This window comes from Taudactylus pleione, unplaced genomic scaffold, assembly GCF_031769625.1.
Source record: "Taudactylus pleione unplaced genomic scaffold, aTauple2 ptg000016l, whole genome shotgun sequence".
In the NCBI taxonomy this organism is placed as follows: Eukaryota; Metazoa; Chordata; class Amphibia; order Anura; family Myobatrachidae; genus Taudactylus; species Taudactylus pleione.
In genome coordinates, this window is record NW_028284418.1 from 17,280,299 (window position 1) to 17,305,143 (window position 24,845).

A 24,845-nucleotide genomic window follows, 5' to 3' on the forward strand; every position below is an offset into this window, starting at 1 on the left:
TAAGATAGACAGCTGTGAGATTAAAATCCAGAAAGATAGGAAAGATAGAGAAATCAGAATATAAATCCATCAATTTATACCAATGAGTCACGTTGCCAACATTTCCATCTCTAATTGTATGATAAGACCACTCAGTAAATAAATATTAGTTATGATATTACTTCTAATTACTTCATGCCAACTTAATTTTGGCTCATCTTTACTCTTAGCAGATAACATTTTTAAAACGTTTGGGAAGTCTCTTGTAACAATGATGAACTGTTGAGTAGCTATAGGAATCTTCCACCAACCAACTTCAGTTGGGTAATATCCTATCTAATGGAAAAAAAGAATCACTTTGCCATCAATAACTGCCCTACTCTTTGTATAATAAAGATGGCAGTAGTGAGATTTGCACCCACGCCTCCAAAGAGACTGGAGCCTTAATCCAGCGCCTTAGACTGCTCGGCCATGATACCACATGTGCATGTTGTTAGGGTAGCTCACAGATCTAGAACATCAAGTTAAAAGGGTTTTTTTGTTTTAAAGTATTAATTGAAAAGATGTCAGAAAAGGTTAAAAGAAAGTTCATTATTAAACATAAATCCGATGAGAAATTCAGATTTTTTATTGAATTGCATTTTGTTTATTTTCATTGAAATAACAAAAGAAATTGAGATGCATGAAGTAATAAAATATTAGTTCTGATAGGGCACATAATTACTTCATGCAACATTAAAATTTGAATATCTTTATTGTTAGCAGATATCATTATTTTAAAGGTTTGAGAAGACTGTTGCAACTATGATGAACTGTTGGGAACTTGGTGGCTAATGCAGGGTACTATCACCAACCTTTTTCAGTAGGTTAATTTCTGATCAAAAATCAATTCTTTGGAAAATAAGATTGGCAGCAGTGGAATTTGAACCCACACCTCCGAAGAGACTGGAGCCTACATCCAGCGCCCTAGACTGCTCGGCCATGCTACCACTGGCACACATGGAGTTCTTATCTCACAGATCTTTCATTTAATTAAGATTGCTGCAAATTAAATGTTTAATTTTGTTTTAAAGCGACACTTGGAAAGAAGTGTCATGTTAAAAGTCTATGAAATGATAAACAATACGCTAATACAAGAATTCAATGAAAGGTAAAAACATCCTTGTTTTACTTGGTAATATTGATGAGAACTGATTTTTTAATTTTCTCAGTTACTTTTTGTTTGTTTTAACTGACATATTCAAAAATTGAGATGCTTGCTAGATGCATAATGTAGATCGCAGAGATATTCAAAGCCACTTTTTGAGAGCAACAATACAATTTAGATAGTTCTAAAAAAGGTTTGAGAAAACTATTAAAACCATGATAACTTGTTTTGAGTTACTGCATGTGACAGCTTATGGTGTGCTTCCACCAACCAAATTTAGCTTCTTTTATACCTTATCTACTTTAGGAATACACTTTGATATATATCACTGGATCTTCTCCTTGGAGAATAAATATGGCAGCAGTGGGATTTGATTCCAGCAGCTTGAATAGCTCTGTCATCCTACAACCTGCTGTACACTTTAAAATATTTTAACTCTCATATCTGGAATGTCATTCAAAACTTTACCCAAAGTCAGGAAAAGCTGAGATAAAATGTAAAAGAAGCCAGGTACATTTAACAAGTAATGATTATATTTGTCTTCAGATTTCCTTCATTTAGTGCAACTGATGTATCCAAATAACTTTGAAGTACTATTCAAATGCCTAAGATAGACAGCTGTGAGATTAAAATCCAGAAAGATAGGAAAGATAGAGAAAGCGGAATATAAATCCATCAATTTATCCCAATGAGTCACGTTGCCAACATTTCCATCTCTAATTGTATGATAAGACCACTCAGTAATTAAATATTAGTTATGATATTACTTCTAATTACTTCATGCCAACTTAATTTTGGCTCATCTTTACTCTTAGCAGATAACACTTTTAAAACGTTTGGGAAGTCTCTTGTAACAATGATGAACTGTTGAGTAGCTATAGGAATCTTCCACCAACCAACTTCAGTTGGGTAATATCCTATCTAATGGAAAAAAAGAATCACTTTGCCATCAATAACTGCCCTACTCTTTGTATAATAAAGATGGCAGTAGTGAGATTTGCACCCACGCCTCCAAAGAGACTGGAGCCTTAATCCAGCGCTTTAGACTGCTCGGCCATGCTACCACATGTGCATGTTGTTAGGGTAGCTCACAGATCTAGAACATCAAAATAAAAGGGTTTTTTTGTTTTAAAGTATTAATTGAAAAGATGTCAGCAAAGGTTAAAAGAAAGTTCATTATTAAACATAAATCCGATGAGAAATTCAGATTTTTTATTGAATTGCATTTTGTTTATTTTCATTGAAATAACAAAAGAAATTGAGATGCATGAAGTAATAAAATATTAGTTCTGATAGGGCACATAATTACTTCATGCAACATTAAAATTTGAATATCTTTATTGTTAGCAGATATCATTATTTTAAAGGTTTGAGAAGACTGTTGCAACTATGATGAACTGTTGGGAACTTGGTGGCTAATGCAGGGTACTATCACCAACCTTTTTCAGTTGGTTAATATCTGATCAAAAATCAATTCTTTGGAAAATAAGATTGGCAGCAGTGGAATTTGAACCCACACCTCCGAAGAGACTGGAGCCTACATCCAGCGCCCTAGACTGCTCGGCCATGCTGCCACTGGCACACATGGAGTTCTTATCTCACAGATCTTTCATTTAATTAAGATTGCTGCAAATTAAATGTTTAATTTTGTTTTAAAGCGACACTTGGAAAGAAGTGTCATGTTAAAAGTCTATGAAATGATAAACAATACGCTAATACAAGAATTCAATGAAAGGTAAAAACATCCTTGTTTTACTTGGTAATATTGATGAGAACTGATTTTTTAATTTTCTCAGTTACTTTTTGTTTGTTTTAACTGACATATTCAAAAATTGAGATGCTTGCTAGATGCATAATGTAGATCGCAGAGATATTCAAAGCCACTTTTTGAGAGCAACAATACAATTTAGATAGTTCTAAAAAAGGTTTGAGAAAACTATTAAAACCATGATAACTTGTTTTGAGTTACTGCATGTGACAGCTTATGGTGTGCTTCCACCAACCAAATTTAGCTTCTTTTATACCTTGTCTACTTTAGGAATACACTTTGATATATATCACTGGATCTTCTCCTTGGAGAATAAATATGGCAGCAGTGGGATTTGATTCCAGCAGCTTGAATAGCTCTGTCATCCTACAACCTGCTGTACACTTTAAAATATTTTAACTCTCATATCTGGAATGTCATTCAAAACTTTACCCAAAGTCAGGAAAAGCTGAGATAAAATGTAAAAGAAGCCAGGTACATTTAACAAGTAATGATTATATTTGTCTTCAGATTTCCTTCATTTAGTGCAACTGATGTATCCAAATAACTTTGAAGTACTATTCAAATGCCTAAGATAGACAGCTGTGAGATTAAAATCCAGAAAGATAGGAAAGATAGAGAAAGCGGAATATAAATCCATCAATTTATCCCAATGAGTCACGTTGCCAACATTTCCATCTCTAATTGTATGATAAGACCACTCAGTAATTAAATATTAGTTATGATATTACTTCTAATTACTTCATGCCAACTTAATTTTGGCTCATCTTTACTCTTAGCAGATAACATTTTTAAAACGTTTGGGAAGTCTCTTGTAACAATGATGAACTGTTGAGTAGCTATAGGAATCTTCCACCAACCAACTTCAGTTGGGTAATATCCTATCTAATGGAAAAAAAGAATCACTTTGCCATCAATAACTGCCCTACTCTTTGTATAATAAAGATGGCAGTAGTGAGATTTGCACCCACGCCTCCAAAGAGACTGGAGCCTTAATCCAGCGCTTTAGACTGCTCGGCCATGCTACCACATGTGCATGTTGTTAGGGTAGCTCACAGATCTAGAACATCAAAATAAAAGGGTTTTTTTGTTTTAAAGTATTAATTGAAAAGATGTCAGCAAAGGTTAAAAGAAAGTTCATTATTAAACATAAATCCGATGAGAAATTCAGATTTTTTATTGAATTGCATTTTGTTTATTTTCATTGAAATAACAAAAGAAATTGAGATGCATGAAGTAATAAAATATTAGTTCTGATAGGGCACATAATTACTTCATGCAACATTAAAATTTGAATATCTTTATTGTTAGCAGATATCATTATTTTAAAGGTTTGAGAAGACTGTTGCAACTATGATGAACTGTTGGGAACTTGGTGGCTAATGCAGGGTACTATCACCAACCTTTTTCAGTTGGTTAATATCTGATCAAAAATCAATTCTTTGGAAAATAAGATTGGCAGCAGTGGAATTTGAACCCACACCTCCGAAGAGACTGGAGCCTACATCCAGCGCCCTAGACTGCTCGGCCATGCTGCCACTGGCACACATGGAGTTCTTATCTCACAGATCTTTCATTTAATTAAGATTGCTGCAAATTAAATGTTTAATTTTGTTTTAAAGCGACACTTGGAAAGAAGTGTCATGTTAAAAGTCTATGAAATGATAAACAATACGCTAATACAAGAATTCAATGAAAGGTAAAAACATCCTTGTTTTACTTGGTAATATTGATGAGAACTGATTTTTTAATTTTCTCAGTTACTTTTTGTTTGTTTTAACTGACATATTCAAAAATTGAGATGCTTGCTAGATGCATAATGTAGATCGCAGAGATATTCAAAGCCACTTTTTGAGAGCAACAATACAATTTAGATAGTTCTAAAAAAGGTTTGAGAAAACTATTAAAACCATGATAACTTGTTTTGAGTTACTGCATGTGACAGCTTATGGTGTGCTTCCACCAACCAAATTTAGCTTCTTTTATACCTTGTCTACTTTAGGAATACACTTTGATATATATCACTGGATCTTCTCCTTGGAGAATAAATATGGCAGCAGTGGGATTTGATTCCAGCAGCTTGAATAGCTCTGTCATCCTACAACCTGCTGTACACTTTAAAATATTTTAACTCTCATATCTGGAATGTCATTCAAAACTTTACCCAAAGTCAGGAAAAGCTGAGATAAAATGTAAAAGAAGCCAGGTACATTTAACAAGTAATGATTATATTTGTCTTCAGATTTCCTTCATTTAGTGCAACTGATGTATCCAAATAACTTTGAAGTACTATTCAAATGCCTAAGATAGACAGCTGTGAGATTAAAATCCAGAAAGATAGGAAAGATAGAGAAAGCGGAATATAAATCCATCAATTTATCCCAATGAGTCACGTTGCCAACATTTCCATCTCTAATTGTATGATAAGACCACTCAGTAATTAAATATTAGTTATGATATTACTTCTAATTACTTCATGCCAACTTAATTTTGGCTCATCTTTACTCTTAGCAGATAACACTTTTAAAACGTTTGGGAAGTCTCTTGTAACAATGATGAACTGTTGAGTAGCTATAGGAATCTTCCACCAACCAACTTCAGTTGGGTAATATCCTATCTAATGGAAAAAAAGAATCACTTTGCCATCAATAACTGCCCTACTCTTTGTATAATAAAGATGGCAGTAGTGAGATTTGCACCCACGCCTCCAAAGAGACTGGAGCCTTAATCCAGCGCTTTAGACTGCTCGGCCATGCTACCACATGTGCATGTTGTTAGGGTAGCTCACAGATCTAGAACATCAAAATAAAAGGGTTTTTTTGTTTTAAAGTATTAATTGAAAAGATGTCAGCAAAGGTTAAAAGAAAGTTCATTATTAAACATAAATCCGATGAGAAATTCAGATTTTTTATTGAATTGCATTTTGTTTATTTTCATTGAAATAACAAAAGAAATTGAGATGCATGAAGTAATAAAATATTAGTTCTGATAGGGCACATAATTACTTCATGCAAAATTAAAATTTGAATATCTTTATTGTTAGCAGATATCATTATTTTAAAGGTTTGAGAAGACTGTTGCAACTATGATGAACTGTTGGGAACTTGGTGGCTAATGCAGGGTACTATCACCAACCTTTTTCAGTTGGTTAATATCTGATCAAAAATCAATTCTTTGGAAAATAAAATTGGCAGCAGTGTGATTTGAACCCACGCCTCCGAAGAGACTGGAGCCTACATCCAGCGCCTTAGACCGCTCGGCCATGCTACCACTGGCACACATGGAGTTCTTATCTCACAGATCTTTCATATAATTAAGATTGCTGCAAATTAAATGTTTAATTTTGTTTTAAAGCGACACTTGGAAAGAAGTGTCATGTTAAAAGTCTATGAAATGATAAACAATACGCTAATACAAGAATTCAATGAAAGGTAAAAACATCCTTGTTTTACCTGGTAATATTGATGAGAACTGATTTTTTAATTTTCTCAGTTACTTTTTGTTTGTTTTAACTGACATATTCAAAAATTGAGATGCTTGCTAGATGCATAATGTAGATCGCAGAGATATTGAAAGCCACTTTTTGAGAGCAACAATACAATTTAGATAGTTCTAAAAAAGGTTTGAGAAAACTATTAAAACCATGATAACTTGTTTTGAGTTACTGCATGTGACAGCTTATGGTGTGCTTCCACCAACCAAATTTAGCTTCTTTTATACCTTATCTACTTTAGGAATACACTTTGATATATATCACTGGATCTTCTCCTTGGAGAATAAATATGGCAGCAGTGGGATTTGATTCCAGCAGCTTGAATAGCTCTGTCATCCTACAACCTGCTGTACACTTTAAAATATTTTAACTCTCATATCTGGAATGTCATTCAAAACTTTACCCAAAGTCAGGTAAAGCAGAGATAAAATGTAAAAGAAGCCAGGTACATTTAACAAGTAATGATTATATTTGTCTTCAGATTTTCTTTATTTTGTGCAACTGATGTATCCAAATAACTTTGAAGTACTATTCAAATGCCTAAGATAGACAGCTGTGAGATTAAAATCCAGAAAGATAGGAAAGATAGAGAAATCAGAATATAAATCCATCAATTTATACCAATGAGTCACGTTGCCAACATTTCCATCTCTAATTGTATGATAAGACCACTCAGTAAATAAATATTAGTTATGATATTACTTCTAATTACTTCATGCCAACTTAATTTTGGCTCATCTTTACTCTTAGCAGATAACATTTTTAAAACGTTTGGGAAGTCTCTTGTAACAATGATGAACTGTTGAGTAGCTATAGGAATCTTCCACCAACCAACTTCAGTTGGGTAATATCCTATCTAATGGAAAAAAAGAATCACTTTGCCATCAATAACTGCCCTACTCTTTGTATAATAAAGATGGCAGTAGTGAGATTTGCACCCATGCCTCCAAAGAGACTGGAGCCTTAATCCAGCGCCTTAGACTGCTCGGCCATGATACCACATGTGCATGTTGTTAGGGTAGCTCACAGATCTAGAACATCAAGTTAAAAGGTTTTTTTTGTTTTAAAGTATTAATTGAAAAGATGTCAGAAAAGGTTAAAAGAAAGTTCATTATTAAACATAAATCCGATGAGAAATTCAGATTTTTTATTGAATTGCATTTTGTTTATTTTCATTGAAATAACAAAAGAAATTGAGATGCATGAAGTAATAAAATATTAGTTCTGATAGGGCACATAATTACTTCATGCAACATTAAAATTTGAATATCTTTATTGTTAGCAGATATCATTATTTTAAAGGTTTGAGAAGACTGTTGCAACTATGATGAACTGTTGGGAACTTGGTGGCTAATGCAGGGTACTATCACCAACCTTTTTCAGTAGGTTAATATCTGATCAAAAATCAATTCTTTGGAAAATAAGATTGGCAGCAGTGGAATTTGAACCCACACCTCCGAAGAGACTGGAGCCTACATCCAGCGCCCTAGACTGCTCGGCCATGCTGCCACTGGCACACATGGAGTTCTTATCTCACAGATCTTTCATTTAATTAAGATTGCTGCAAATTAAATGTTTAATTTTGTTTTAAAGCGACACTTGGAAAGAAGTGTCATGTTAAAAGTCTATGAAATGATAAACAATACGCTAATACAAGAATTCAATGAAAGGTAAAAACATCCTTGTTTTACTTGGTAATATTGATGAGAACTGATTTTTTAATTTTCTCAGTTACTTTTTGTTTGTTTTAACTGACATATTCAAAAATTGAGATGCTTGCTAGATGCATAATGTAGATCGCAGAGATATTCAAAGCCACTTTTTGAGAGCAACAATACAATTTAGATAGTTCTAAAAAAGGTTTGAGAAAACTATTAAAACCATGATAACTTGTTTTGAGTTACTGCATGTGACAGCTTATGGTGTGCTTCCACCAACCAAATTTAGCTTCTTTTATACCTTATCTACTTTAGGAATACACTTTGATATATATCACTGGATCTTCTCCTTGGAGAATAAATATGGCAGCAGTGGGATTTGATTCCAGCAGCTTGAATAGCTCTGTCATCCTACAACCTGCTGTACACTTTAAAATATTTTAACTCTCATATCTGGAATGTCATTCAAAACTTTACCCAAAGTCAGGAAAAGCTGAGATAAAATGTAAAAGAAGCCAGGTACATTTAACAAGTAATGATTATATTTGTCTTCAGATTTCCTTCATTTAGTGCAACTGATGTATCCAAATAACTTTGAAGTACTATTCAAATGCCTAAGATAGACAGCTGTGAGATTAAAATCCAGAAAGATAGGAAAGATAGAGAAAGCGGAATATAAATCCATCAATTTATCCCAATGAGTCACGTTGCCAACATTTCCATCTCTAATTGTATGATAAGACCACTCAGTAATTAAATATTAGTTATGATATTACTTCTAATTACTTCATGCCAACTTAATTTTGGCTCATCTTTACTCTTAGCAGATAACACTTTTAAAACGTTTGGGAAGTCTCTTGTAACAATGATGAACTGTTGAGTAGCTATAGGAATCTTCCACCAACCAACTTCAGTTGGGTAATATCCTATCTAATGGAAAAAAAGAATCACTTTGCCATCAATAACTGCCCTACTCTTTGTATAATAAAGATGGCAGTAGTGAGATTTGCACCCACGCCTCCAAAGAGACTGGAGCCTTAATCCAGCGCTTTAGACTGCTCGGCCATGCTACCACATGTGCATGTTGTTAGGGTAGCTCACAGATCTAGAACATCAAAATAAAAGGGTTTTTTTGTTTTAAAGTATTAATTGAAAAGATGTCAGCAAAGGTTAAAAGAAAGTTCATTATTAAACATAAATCCGATGAGAAATTCAGATTTTTTATTGAATTGCATTTTGTTTATTTTCATTGAAATAACAAAAGAAATTGAGATGCATGAAGTAATAAAATATTAGTTCTGATAGGGCACATAATTACTTCATGCAAAATTAAAATTTGAATATCTTTATTGTTAGCAGATATCATTATTTTAAAGGTTTGAGAAGACTGTTGCAACTATGATGAACTGTTGGGAACTTGGTGGCTAATGCAGGGTACTATCACCAACCTTTTTCAGTTGGTTAATATCTGATCAAAAATCAATTATTTGGAAAATAAAATTGGCAGCAGTGTGATTTGAACCCACGCCTCCGAAGAGACTGGAGCCTACATCCAGCGCCTTAGACCGCTCGGCCATGCTACCACTGGCACACATGGAGTTCTTATCTCACAGATCTTTCATATAATTAAGATTGCTGCAAATTAAATGTTTAATTTTGTTTTAAAGCGACACTTGGAAAGAAGTGTCATGTTAAAAGTCTATGAAATGATAAACAATACGCTAATACAAGAATTCAATGAAAGGTAAAAACATCCTTGTTTTACTTGGTAATATTGATGAGAACTGATTTTTTAATTTTCTCAGTTACTTTTTGTTTGTTTTAACTGACATATTCAAAAATTGAGATGCTTGCTAGATGCATAATGTAGATCGCAGAGATATTGAAAGCCACTTTTTGAGAGCAACAATACAATTTAGATAGTTCTAAAAAAGGTTTGAGAAAACTATTAAAACCATGATAACTTGTTTTGAGTTACTGCATGTGACAGCTTATGGTGTGCTTCCACCAACCAAATTTAGCTTCTTTTATACCTTATCTACTTTAGGAATACACTTTGATATATATCACTGGATCTTCTCCTTGGAGAATAAATATGGCAGCAGTGGGATTTGATTCCAGCAGCTTGAATAGCTCTGTCATCCTACAACCTGCTGTACACTTTAAAATATTTTAACTCTCATATCTGGAATGTCATTCAAAACTTTACCCAAAGTCAGGAAAAGCTGAGATAAAATGTAAAAGAAGCCAGGTACATTTAACAAGTAATGATTATATTTGTCTTCAGATTTCCTTCATTTAGTGCAACTGATGTATCCAAATAACTTTGAAGTACTATTCAAATGCCTAAGATAGACAGCTGTGAGATTAAAATCCAGAAAGATAGGAAAGATAGAGAAAGCGGAATATAAATCCATCAATTTATCCCAATGAGTCACGTTGCCAACATTTCCATCTCTAATTGTATGATAAGACCACTCAGTAATTAAATATTAGTTATGATATTACTTCTAATTACTTCATGCCAACTTAATTTTGGCTCATCTTTACTCTTAGCAGATAACACTTTTAAAACGTTTGGGAAGTCTCTTGTAACAATGATGAACTGTTGAGTAGCTATAGGAATCTTCCACCAACCAACTTCAGTTGGGTAATATCCTATCTAATGGAAAAAAAGAATCACTTTGCCATCAATAACTGCCCTACTCTTTGTATAATAAAGATGGCAGTAGTGAGATTTGCACCCACGCCTCCAAAGAGACTGGAGCCTTAATCCAGCGCTTTAGACTGCTCGGCCATGCTACCACATGTGCATGTTGTTAGGGTAGCTCACAGATCTAGAACATCAAAATAAAAGGGTTTTTTTGTTTTAAAGTATTAATTGAAAAGATGTCAGCAAAGGTTAAAAGAAAGTTCATTATTAAACATAAATCCGATGAGAAATTCAGATTTTTTATTGAATTGCATTTTGTTTATTTTCATTGAAATAACAAAAGAAATTGAGATGCATGAAGTAATAAAATATTAGTTCTGATAGGGCACATAATTACTTCATGCAAAATTAAAATTTGAATATCTTTATTGTTAGCAGATATCATTATTTTAAAGGTTTGAGAAGACTGTTGCAACTATGATGAACTGTTGGGAACTTGGTGGCTAATGCAGGGTACTATCACCAACCTTTTTCAGTTGGTTAATATCTGATCAAAAATCAATTCTTTGGAAAATAAAATTGGCAGCAGTGTGATTTGAACCCACGCCTCCGAAGAGACTGGAGCCTACATCCAGCGCCTTAGACCGCTCGGCCATGCTACCACTGGCACACATGGAGTTCTTATCTCACAGATCTTTCATATAATTAAGATTGCTGCAAATTAAATGTTTAATTTTGTTTTAAAGCGACACTTGGAAAGAAGTGTCATGTTAAAAGTCTATGAAATGATAAACAATACGCTAATACAAGAATTCAATGAAAGGTAAAAACATCCTTGTTTTACTTGGTAATATTGATGAGAACTGATTTTTTAATTTTCTCAGTTACTTTTTGTTTGTTTTAACTGACATATTCAAAAATTGAGATGCTTGCTAGATGCATAATGTAGATCGCAGAGATATTGAAAGCCACTTTTTGAGAGCAACAATACAATTTAGATAGTTCTAAAAAAGGTTTGAGAAAACTATTAAAACCATGATAACTTGTTTTGAGTTACTGCATGTGACAGCTTATGGTGTGCTTCCACCAACCAAATTTAGCTTCTTTTATACCTTATCTACTTTAGGAATACACTTTGATATATATCACTGGATCTTCTCCTTGGAGAATAAATATGGCAGCAGTGGGATTTGATTCCAGCAGCTTGAATAGCTCTGTCATCCTACAACCTGCTGTACACTTTAAAATATTTTAACTCTCATATCTGGAATGTCATTCAAAACTTTACCCAAAGTCAGGTAAAGCAGAGATAAAATGTAAAAGAAGCCAGGTACATTTAACAAGTAATGATTATATTTGTCTTCAGATTTTCTTTATTTTGTGCAACTGATGTATCCAAATAACTTTGAAGTACTATTCAAATGCCTAAGATAGACAGCTGTGAGATTAAAATCCAGAAAGATAGGAAAGATAGAGAAATCAGAATATAAATCCATCAATTTATACCAATGAGTCACGTTGCCAACATTTCCATCTCTAATTGTATGATAAGACCACTCAGTAAATAAATATTAGTTATGATATTACTTCTAATTACTTCATGCCAACTTAATTTTGGCTCATCTTTACTCTTAGCAGATAACATTTTTAAAACGTTTGGGAAGTCTCTTGTAACAATGATGAACTGTTGAGTAGCTATAGGAATCTTCCACCAACCAACTTCAGTTGGGTAATATCCTATCTAATGGAAAAAAAGAATCACTTTGCCATCAATAACTGCCCTACTCTTTGTATAATAAAGATGGCAGTAGTGAGATTTGCACCCATGCCTCCAAAGAGACTGGAGCCTTAATCCAGCGCCTTAGACTGCTCGGCCATGATACCACATGTGCATGTTGTTAGGGTAGCTCACAGATCTAGAACATCAAGTTAAAAGGTTTTTTTTGTTTTAAAGTATTAATTGAAAAGATGTCAGAAAAGGTTAAAAGAAAGTTCATTATTAAACATAAATCCGATGAGAAATTCAGATTTTTTATTGAATTGCATTTTGTTTATTTTCATTGAAATAACAAAAGAAATTGAGATGCATGAAGTAATAAAATATTAGTTCTGATAGGGCACATAATTACTTCATGCAACATTAAAATTTGAATATCTTTATTGTTAGCAGATATCATTATTTTAAAGGTTTGAGAAGACTGTTGCAACTATGATGAACTGTTGGGAACTTGGTGGCTAATGCAGGGTACTATCACCAACCTTTTTCAGTAGGTTAATATCTGATCAAAAATCAATTCTTTGGAAAATAAGATTGGCAGCAGTGGAATTTGAACCCACACCTCCGAAGAGACTGGAGCCTACATCCAGCGCCCTAGACTGCTCGGCCATGCTAACACTGGCACACATGGAGTTCTTATCTCACAGATCTTTCATTTAATTAAGATTGCTGCAAATTAAATGTTTAATTTTGTTTTAAAGCGACACTTGGAAAGAAGTGTCATGTTAAAAGTCTATGAAATGATAAACAATACGCTAATACAAGAATTCAATGAAAGGTAAAAACATCCTTGTTTTACTTGGTAATATTGATGAGAACTGATTTTTTAATTTTCTCAGTTACTTTTTGTTTGTTTTAACTGACATATTCAAAAATTGAGATGCTTGCTAGATGCATAATGTAGATCGCAGAGATATTCAAAGCCACTTTTTGAGAGCAACAATACAATTTAGATAGTTCTAAAAAAGGTTTGAGAAAACTATTAAAACCATGATAACTTGTTTTGAGTTACTGCATGTGACAGCTTATGGTGTGCTTCCACCAACCAAATTTAGCTTCTTTTATACCTTATCTACTTTAGGAATACACTTTGATATATATCACTGGATCTTCTCCTTGGAGAATAAATATGGCAGCAGTGGGATTTGATTCCAGCAGCTTGAATAGCTCTGTCATCCTACAACCTGCTGTACACTTTAAAATATTTTAACTCTCATATCTGGAATGTCATTCAAAACTTTACCCAAAGTCAGGAAAAGCTGAGATAAAATGTAAAAGAAGCCAGGTACATTTAACAAGTAATGATTATATTTGTCTTCAGATTTCCTTCATTTAGTGCAACTGATGTATCCAAATAACTTTGAAGTACTATTCAAATGCCTAAGATAGACAGCTGTGAGATTAAAATCCAGAAAGATAGGAAAGATAGAGAAAGCGGAATATAAATCCATCAATTTATCCCAATGAGTCACGTTGCCAACATTTCCATCTCTAATTGTATGATAAGACCACTCAGTAATTAAATATTAGTTATGATATTACTTCTAATTACTTCATGCCAACTTAATTTTGGCTCATCTTTACTCTTAGCAGATAACACTTTTAAAACGTTTGGGAAGTCTCTTGTAACAATGATGAACTGTTGAGTAGCTATAGGAATCTTCCACCAACCAACTTCAGTTGGGTAATATCCTATCTAATGGAAAAAAAGAATCACTTTGCCATCAATAACTGCCCTACTCTTTGTATAATAAAGATGGCAGTAGTGAGATTTGCACCCACGCCTCCAAAGAGACTGGAGCCTTAATCCAGCGCTTTAGACTGCTCGGCCATGCTACCACATGTGCATGTTGTTAGGGTAGCTCACAGATCTAGAACATCAAAATAAAAGGGTTTTTTTGTTTTAAAGTATTAATTGAAAAGATGTCAGCAAAGGTTAAAAGAAAGTTCATTATTAAACATAAATCCGATGAGAAATTCAGATTTTTTATTGAATTGCATTTTGTTTATTTTTATTGAAATAACAAAAGAAATTGAGATGCATGAAGTAATAAAATATTAGTTCTGATAGGGCACATAATTACTTCATGCAAAATTAAAATTTGAATATCTTTATTGTTAGCAGATATCATTATTTTAAAGGTTTGAGAAGACTGTTGCAACTATGATGAACTGTTGGGAACTTGGTGGCTAATGCAGGGTACTATCACCAACCTTTTTCAGTTGGTTAATATCTGATCAAAAATCAATTATTTGGAAAATAAAATTGGCAGCAGTGTGATTTGAACCCACGCCTCCGAAGAGACTGGAGCCTACATCCAGCGCCTTAGACCGCTCGGCCATGCTACCACTGGCACACATGGAGTTCTTATCTCACAGATCTTTCATATAATTAAGATTGCTGCAAATTAAATGTTTAATTTTGTTTTAAAGCGACACTTGGAAAGAAGTGTCATGTTAAAAGTCTATGAAATGATAAACAATACGCTAATACAAGAATTCAATGAAAGGTAAAAACATCCTTGTTTTACTTGGTAATATTGATGAGAACTGATTTTTTAATTTTCTCAGTTACTTTTTGTTTGTTTTAACTGACATATTCAAAAATTGAGATGCTTGCTAGATGCATAATGTAGATCGCAGAGATATTGAAAGCCACTTTTTGAGAGCAACAATACAATTTAGATAGTTCTAAAAAAGGTTTGAGAAAACTATTAAAACCATGATAACTTGTTTTGAGTTACTGCATGTGACAGCTTATGGTGTGCTTCCACCAACCAAATTTAGCTTCTTTTATACCTTATCTACTTTAGGAATACACTTTGATATATATCACTGGATCTTCTCCTTGGAGAATAAATATGGCAGCAGTGGGATTTGATTCCAGCAGCTTGAATAGCTCTGTCATCCTACAACCTGCTGTACACTTTAAAATATTTTAACTCTCATATCTGGAATGTCATTCAAAACTTTACCCAAAGTCAGGAAAAGCAGAGATAAAATGTAAAAGAAGCCAGGTACATTTAACAAGTAATGATTATATTTGTCTTCAGATTTTCTTTATTTTGTGCAACTGATGTATCCAAATAACTTTGAAGTACTATTCAAATGCCGAAGATAGACAGCTGTGAGATTAAAATCCAGAAAGATAGGAAAGATAGAGAAATCAGAATATAAATCCATCAATTTATACCAATGAGTCACGTTGCCAACATTTCCATCTCTAATTGTATGATAAGACCACTCAGTAAATAAATATTAGTTATGATATTACTTCTAATTACTTCATGCCAACTTAATTTTGGCTCATCTTTACTCTTAGCAGATAACATTTTTAAAACGTTTGGGAAGTCTCTTGTAACAATGATGAACTGTTGAGTAGCTATAGGAATCTTCCACCAACCAACGTCAGTTGGGTAATATCCTATCTAATGGAAAAAAAGAATCACTTTGCCATCAATAACTGCCCTACTCTTTGTATAATAAAGATGGCAGTACTGAGATTTGCACCCACACCTCCAAAGAGACTGGAGCCTTAATCCAGCGCCTTAGACTGCTCGGCCATGCTACCACATGTGCATGTTGTTAGGGTAGCTCACAGATCTAGAACATCAAAATAAAAGGGTTTTTCTGTTTTAAAGTATTAATTGAAAAGATGTCAGCAAAAGTTAAAAGAAAGTTCATTATTAAACATAAATCCGATGAGAAATTCAGATTTTTTATAGAATTGCATTTTGTTTATTTTCATTGAAATAACAAAAGAAATTGAGATGCATGAAGTAATAAAATATTAGTTCTGATAGGGCACATAATTACTTCATGCAAAATTAAAATTTGAATATCTTTATTGTTAGCAGATATCATTATTTTAAAGGTTTGAATAGACTGTTGCAACTATGATGAACTGTTGGGAACTTGGTGGCTAATGCAGGGTACTATCACCAACCTTTTTCAGTTGGTTAATATCTGATCTAAAATCAATTCTTTGGAAAATAAGATTGGCAGCAGTGGGATTTGTACCCTCACCTCCGAAGAGACTGGAGCCTAAATCCAGCGCCTTAGACCGCTCGGCCATGCTACCACTGGCACACATGGAGTTCTTATCTCACAGATCTTTCATATAATTAAGATTGCTGCAAATTAAATGTTTAATTTTGTTTTAAAGCGACACTTGGAAAGAAGTGTCATGTTAAAAGTCTATGAAATGAAAAACAATTCGCTAATACAAGATTTCAATGAAAGGTAAAAACATCCATGTTTTACTTGGTAATATTGATGAGAACTGATTTTTTAATTTTCTCAGTTACTTTTTGTTTGTTTTAACTGACATATTCAAAAATTGAGATGCTTGCTAGATGCATAATGTAGATCGCAGAGATATTCAAAGCCACTTTTTGAGAGCAACAATACATTTTAGATAGTTCTAAAAAAGGTTTGAGAAAACTATTAAAACCATGATAACTTGTTTTGAGCTACTGCATGTGACAGCTTATGGTGTGCTTCCACCAACCAAATTTAGCTTCTTTTATACCTTATCTACTTTGGGAATACACTTTGATATATATCACTGGATCTTCTCCTTGGAGAATAAATATGGCAGCAGTGGGATTTGATTCCAGCAGCTTGAATAGCTCTGTCATCCTACAACCTGCTTAACACTTTAAAATATTTTAGCTCTCATATCTGGAATGTCAATCAAAACTTTACCCAAAGTCAGGAAAAGCTGAGATAAAATGCAGAAGAAGCCAGGTACATTTAACAAGTAATGATTATATTTGTCTTCAATTTTCCTTCATTTAGTGCAACTGATGTATCCAAATAACTTTTAAGTATTATTCAAATGCCTAAAATAGACAGCTGTGAGATTAAAATCCAGAGAGATAGGAAAGATAGAGAAATCGGAATATAAATCCATCAATTTATACCAATGAGTCACGTTGCCAACATTCCATCTCTAATTGTATGATAAGACCACTCAGTAAATAAATATTAGTTATGATATTACTTCTAATTACTTCATGCCAACTTAATTTTGGCTCATCTTTACTCTTAGCAGATAACATTTTTAAAACATTTGGGAAGTCTCTTGTAACAATGATGAACTGTTGAGTAGCTATAGGAATCTTCCACCAACCAACTTCAGTTGGGTAATATCCTATCTAATGGAAAAAAAGAATCACTTTGCCATCAATAACTGCCCTACTCTTTGTATAATAAAGATGGCAGTAGTGAGATTTGCACCCACGCCTCCAAAGAGACTGGAGCCTTAATCCAGCGCCTTAGACTGCTCGGCCATGATACCACATGTGCATGTTGTTAGGGTAGCTCACAGATCTAGAACATCAAGTTAAAAGGGTTTTTTTGTTTTAAAGTATTAATTGAAAAGATGTCAGAAAAGGTTAAAAGAAAGTTCATTATTAAACATAAATCCGATGAGAAATTCAGATTTTTTATTGAATTGCATTTTGTTTATTTTCATTGAAATAACAAAAGAAATTGAGATGCATGAAGTAATAAAATATTAGTTCTGATAGGGCACATAATTACTTCATGCAACATTAAAATTTGAATATCTTTATTGTTAGCAGATATCATTATTTTAAAGGTTTGAGAAGACTGTTGCAACTATGATGAACTGTTGGGAACTTGGTGGCTAATGCAGGGTACTATCACCAACCTTTTTCAGTAGGTTAATATCTGATCAAAAATCAATTCTTTGGAAAATAAGATTGGCAGCAGTGGAATTTGAACCCACACCTCCGAAGAGACTGGAGCCTACATCCAGCGCCCTAGACTGCTCGGCCATGCTACCACTGGCACACATGGAGTTCTTATCTCACAGATCTTTCATTTAATTAAGATTGCTGCAAATTAAATGTTTAATTTTGTTTTAAAGCGACACTTGGAAAGAAGTGTCATGTTAAAAGTCTATGAAATGATAAACAATACGCTAATACAAGAATTCAATGAAAGGTAAAAACATCCTTGTTTTACTTGGTAATATTGATGAGAACTGATTTTTTAATTTTCTCAGTTACTTTTTGTTTGTTTTAACTGACATATTCAAAAATTGAGATGCTTGCTAGATGCATAATGTAGATCGCAGAGATATTCAAAGCCACTTTTTGAGAGCAACAATACAATTTAGATAGTTCTAAAAAAGGTTTGAGAAAACTATTAAAACCATGATAACTTGTTTTGAGTTACTGCATGTGACAGCTTTTGGTGTGCTTCCACCAACCAAATTTAGCTTCTTTTATACCTTATCTACTTTAGGAATACACTTTGATATATATCACTGGATCTTCTCCTTGGAGAATAAATATGGCAGCAGTGGGATTTGATTCCAGCAGCTTGAATAGCTCTGTCATCCTACAACCTGCTGTACACTTTAAAATATTTTAACTCTCATATCTGGAATGTCATTCAAAACTTTACCCAAAGTCAGGAAAAGCTGAGATAAAATGTAAAAGAAGCCAGGTACATTTAACAAGTAATGATTATATTTGTCTTCAGATTTCCTTCATATAGTGCAACTGATGTATCCAAATAACTTTGAAGTACTATTCAAATGCCTAAAATAGACAGCTGTGAGATTAAAATCCAGAAAGATAGGAAAGATAGAGAAAGCGGAATATAAATCCATCAATTTATCCCAATGAGTCACGTTGCCAACATTTCCATCTCTAATTGTATGATAAGACCACTCAGTAATTAAATATTAGTTATGATATTACTTCTAATTACTTCATGCCAACTTAATTTTGGCTCATCTTTACTCTTAGCAGATAACATTTTTAAAACGTTTGGGAAGTCTCTTGTAACAATGATGAACTGTTGAGTAGCTATAGGAATCTTCCACCAACCAACTTCAGTTGGGTAATATCCTATCTAATGGAAAAAAAGAATCACTTTGCCATCAATAACTGCCCTACTCTTTGTATAATAAAGATGGCAGTAGTGAGATTTGCACCCACGCCTCCAAAGAGACTGGAGCCTTAATCCAGCACTTTAGACTGCTCGGCCATGCTACCACATGTGCATGTTGTTAGGGTAGCTCACAGATCTAGAACATCAAAATAAAAGGGTTTTTTTGTTTTAAAGTATTAATTGAAAAGATGTCAGCAAAGGTTAAAAGAAAGTTCATTATTAAACATAAATCCGATGAGAAATTCAGATTTTTTATTGAATTGCATTTTGTTTATTTTCATTGAAATAACAAAAGAAATTGAGATGCATGAAGTAATAAAATATTAGTTCTGATAGGGCACATAATTACTTCATGCAAAATTAAAATTTGAATATCTTTATTGTTAGCAGATATCATTATTTTAAAGGTTTGAGAAGACTGTTGCAACTATGATGAACTGTTGGGAACTTGGTGGCTAATGCAGGGTACTATCACCAACCTTTTTCAGTTGGTTAATATCTGATCAAAAATCAATTCTTTGGAAAATAAAATTGGCAGCAGTGGGATTTGAACCCACGCCTCCGAAGAGACTGGAGCCTAAATCCAGCGCCTTAGACCGCTCAGCCATGCTACCACTGGCACACATGGAGTTCTTATCTCACAGATCTTTCATATAATTAAGATTGCTGCAAATTAAATGTTTAATTTTGTTTTAAAGCGACACTTGGAAAGAAGTGTCATGTTAAAAGTCTATGAAATGATAAACAATACGCTAATACAAGAATTCAATGAAAGGTAAAAACATCCTTGTTTTACTTGGTAATATTGATGAGAACTGATTTTTTAATTTTCTCAGTTACTTTTTGTTTGTTTTAACTGACATATTCAAAAATTGAGATGCTTGCTAGATGCATAATGTAGATCGCAGAGATATTGAAAGCCACTTTTTGAGAGCAACAATACAATTTAGATAGTTCTAAAAAAGGTTTGAGAAAACTATTAAAACCATGATAACTTGTTTTGAGTTACTGCATGTGACAGCTTATGGTGTGCTTCCACCAACCAAATTTAGCTTCTTTTATACCTTATCTACTTTAGGAATACACTTTGATATATATCACTGGATCTTCTCCTTGGAGAATAAATATGGCAGCAGTGGGATTTGATTCCAGCAGCTTGAATAGCTCTGTCATCCTACAACCTGCTGTACACTTTAAAATATTTTAACTCTCATATCTGAAATGTCATTCAAACCTTTACCCAAAGTCAGGAAAAGCAGAGATAAAATGTAAAAGAAGCCAGGTACATTTAACAAGTAATGATTATATTTGTCTTCAGATTTTCTTTATTTTGTGCAACTGATGTATCCAAATAACTTTGAAGTACTATTCAAATGCCTAAGATAGACAGCTGTGAGATTAAAATCCAGAAAGATAGGAAAGATAGAGAAATCAGAATATAAATCCATCAATTTATACCAATGAGTCACGTTGCCAACATTTCCATCTCTAATTGTATGATAAGACCACTCAGTAAATAAATATTAGTTATAATATTACTTCTAATTACTTCATGCCAACTTAATTTTGGCTCATCTTTACTCTTAGCAGATAACATTTTTAAAACGTTTGGGAAGTCTCTTGTAACAATGATGAACTGTTGAGTAGCTATAGGAATCTTCCACCAACCAACTTCAGTTGGGTAATATCCTATCTAATGGAAAAAAAGAATCACTTTGCCATCAATAACTGCCCTACTCTTTGTATAATAAAGATGGCAGTAGTGAGATTTGCACCCACGCCTCCAAAGAGACTGGAGCCTTAATCCAGCGCCTTAGACTGCTCGGCCATGATACCACATGTGCATGTTGTTAGGGTAGCTCACAGATCTAGAACATCAAGTTAAAAGGGTTTTTTTGTTTTAAAGTATTAATTGAAAAGATGTCAGAAAAGGTTAAAAGAAAGTTCATTATTAAACATAAATCCGATGAGAAATTCAGATTTTTTATTGAATTGCATTTTGTTTATTTTCATTGAAATAACAAAAGAAATTGAGATGCATGAAGTAATAAAATATTAGTTCTGATAGGGCACATAATTACTTCATGCAACATTAAAATTTGAATATCTTTATTGTTAGCAGATATCATTATTTTAAAGGTTTGAGAAGACTGTTGCAACTATGATGAACTGTTGGGAACTTGGTGGCTAATGCAGGGTACTATCACCAACCTTTTTCAGTAGGTTAATATCTGATCAAAAATCAATGCTTTGGAAAATAAGATTGGCAGCAGTGGGATTTGAACCCACACCTCCGAAGAGACTGGAGCCTACATCCAGCGCCCTAGACAGCTCGGCCATGCTACCACTGGCACACATGGAGTTCTTATCTCACAGATCTTTCATTTAATTAAGATTGCTGCAAATTAAATGTTTAATTTTGTTTTAAAGCGACACTTGGAAAGAAGTGTCATGTTAAAAGTCTATGAAATGATAAACAATACGCTAATACAAGAATTCAATGAAAGGTAAAAACATCCTTGTTTTACTTGGTAATATTGATGAGAACTGATTTTTTAATTTTCTCAGTTACTTTTTGTTTGTTTTAACTGACATATTCAAAAATTGAGATGCTTGCTAGATGCATAATGTAGATCGCAGAGATATTCAAAGCCACTTTTTGAGAGCAACAATACAATTTAGATAGTTCTAAAAAAGGTTTGAGAAAACTATTAAAACCATGATAACTTGTTTTGAGTTACTGCATGTGACAGCTTATGGTGTGCTTCCACCAACCAAATTTAGCTTCTTTTATACCTTATCTACTTTAGGAATACACTTTGATATATATCACTGGATCTTCTCCTTGGAGAATAAATATGGCAGCAGTGGGACTGATTCCAGCAGCTTGAATAGCTCTGTCATCCTACAACCTGCTGTACACTTTAAAATATTTTAACTCTCATATCTGGAATGTCATTCAAAACTTTACCCAAAGTCAGGAAAAGCAGAGATAAAATGTAAAAGAAGCCAGGTACATTTAACAAGTAATGATTATATTTGTCTTCAGATTTCCTTCATTTAGTGCAACTGATGTATCCAAATAACTTTGAAGTACTATTCAAATGCCTAAGATAGACAGCTGTGAGATTAAAATCCAGAAAGAAAGGAAAGATAGAGAAATCGGAATATAAATCCATCAATTTTTACCAATCAGTCACGTTGCCAACATTTCCATCTCTAATTGTATGATAAGACCACTCAGTAAATAAATATTAGTTATGATATTACTTCTAATTACTTCATGCCAACTTAATTTTGGCTCATCTTTACTCTTAGCAGATAACATTTTTAAATCATTTGGGAAGTCTCTTGTAATAATGATGAACTGTTGAGTAGCTATAGGAATCTTCCACCAACCAACGTCAGTTGGGTAATATCCTATCTAATGGAAAAAAAGAATAACTTTGCCATCAATAACTGCCCTACTCTTTGTATAATAAAGATGGCAGTACTGAGATTTGCACCCACACCTCCAAAGAGACTGGAGCCTTAATCCAGCGCCTTAGACTGCTCGGCCATGCTACCACATGTGCATGTTGTTAGGGTAGCTCACAGATCTAGAACATCAAAATAAAAGGGTTTTTCTGTTTTAAAGTATTAATTGAAAAGATGTCAGCAAAAGTTAAAAGAAAGTTCATTATTAAACATAAATCCGATGAGAAATTCAGATTTTTTATAGAATTGCATTTTGTTTATTTTCATTGAAATAACAAAAGAAATTGAGATGCATGAAGTAATAAAATATTAGTTCTGATAGGGCACATAATTACTTCATGCAAAATTAAAATTTGAATATCTTTATTGTTAGCAGATATCATTATTTTAAAGGTTTGAATAGACTGTTGCAACTATGATGAACTGTTGGGAACTTGGTGGCTAATGCAGGGTACTATCACCAACCTTTTTCAGTAGGTTAATATCTGATCAAAAATCAATTCTTTGGAAAATAAGATTGGCAGCAGTGGGATTTGAACCCACACCTCCGAAGAGACTGGAGCCTAAATCCAGCGCCTTAAACCACTCGGCCATGCTACCACTGGCACACATGGAGTTCTTATCTCACAGATCTTTCATATAATTAAGATTGCTTCAAACTAAATGTTTAATTTTGTTTTAAAGCGACACTTGGAAAGAAGTGTCATGTTAAAAGTCTATGAAATGATAAACAATTCGCTAATACAAGATTTCAATGAAAGGTAAAAACATCCATGTATTACTTGGTAATATTGATGAGAACTGATTTTTTAATTTTCTCAGTTAATTTTTGTTTGTTTTAACTGACATATTCAAAAATTGAGATGCTTGCTAGATGCATAATGTAGATCGCAGAGATATTCAAAGCCACATTTTGAGAGCAACAATACATTTTAGATAGTTCTAAAAAAGGTTTGAGAAAACTATTAAAACCATGATAACTTGTTTTGAGCTACTGTATGTGACAGCTTATGGTGTGCTTCCACCAACCAAATTTAGCTTCTTTTATACCTTATCTACTTTAGGAATACACTTTGATATATATCACTGGATCTTCTCCTTGGAGAATAAATATGGCAGCAGTGGGATTTGATTCCAGCAGCTTGAACAGCTCTGTCATCCTACAACCTGCTGTACACTTTAAAATATTTTAGCTCTCATATCTGGAGTGTCATTCAAAACTTTACCCAAAGTCAGGAAAAGCTGAGATAAAATGCAAAAGAAGCCAGGTACATTTAACAAGTAATGATTATATTTGTCTTCAGATTTCCTTCATTTAGTGCAACTGATGTATCCAAATAACTTTTAAGTATTATTCAAATGCCTAACATAGACAGCTGTGAGATTAAAATCCAGAGAGATAGGAAAGAAAGAGAAATCGGAATATAAATCCATCAATTTATACCAATGAGTCACGTTGCCAACATTTCCATCTCTAATTGTATGATAAGACCACTCAGTAATTAAATATTAGTTATGATATTACTTCTAATTAATTCATGCCAACTTAATTTTGGCTCATCTTTACTCTTAGCAGATAACATTTTTAAAACGTTTGGGAAGTCTCTTGTAACAATGATGAACTGTTGAGTAGCTATAGGAATCTTCCACCAACCAACTTCAGTTGGGTAATATCCTATCTAATGGAAAAAAAGAATAACTTTGCCATCAATAACTGCCCTACTCTTTGTATAATAAAGATGGCAGTAGTGAGATTTGCACCCACGCCTCCAAAGAGACTGGAGCCTTAATCCAGCGCCTTAGACTGCTCGGCCATGCTACCACATGTGCATGTTGTTAGGGTAGCTCACAGATCTAGAACATCAAAATAAAAGGGTTTTTTTGTTTTAAAGTATTATTTGAAAAGATGTCAGCAAAAGTTAAAAGAAAGTTCATTATTAAACATAAATCCGATGAGAAATTC

At 33.4% G+C, this 24,845-nt stretch overlaps 6 non-coding genes across 6 annotated transcripts; all 6 read right to left on the reverse strand.

Annotated features, from left to right (window-relative positions):
- Positions 1-6,082: 6,082 nt before the first annotated feature.
- On the reverse strand, positions 6,083-6,164 carry TRNAL-UAG (transfer RNA leucine (anticodon UAG)). The gene has a single exon. It is a non-coding gene; the product is annotated as a tRNA-Leu (tRNA).
- A 3,382-nt stretch (positions 6,165-9,546) lies between these two features.
- TRNAL-UAG (transfer RNA leucine (anticodon UAG)) lies at positions 9,547-9,628 on the reverse strand. The gene has a single exon. It is a non-coding gene; the product is annotated as a tRNA-Leu (tRNA).
- Positions 9,629-11,278: 1,650 nt separating this feature from the next.
- TRNAL-UAG (transfer RNA leucine (anticodon UAG)) lies at positions 11,279-11,360 on the reverse strand. Its single transcript has one exon. It is a non-coding gene; the product is annotated as a tRNA-Leu (tRNA).
- A 3,382-nt stretch (positions 11,361-14,742) lies between these two features.
- TRNAL-UAG (transfer RNA leucine (anticodon UAG)) lies at positions 14,743-14,824 on the reverse strand. Its single transcript has one exon. It is a non-coding gene; the product is annotated as a tRNA-Leu (tRNA).
- A 5,113-nt stretch (positions 14,825-19,937) lies between these two features.
- Positions 19,938-20,019, reverse strand: TRNAL-UAG (transfer RNA leucine (anticodon UAG)). Its single transcript has one exon. It is a non-coding gene; the product is annotated as a tRNA-Leu (tRNA).
- A 3,381-nt stretch (positions 20,020-23,400) lies between these two features.
- On the reverse strand, positions 23,401-23,482 carry TRNAL-UAG (transfer RNA leucine (anticodon UAG)). The gene has a single exon. It is a non-coding gene; the product is annotated as a tRNA-Leu (tRNA).
- Between the last annotated feature and the right edge of the window lie 1,363 nt (positions 23,483-24,845).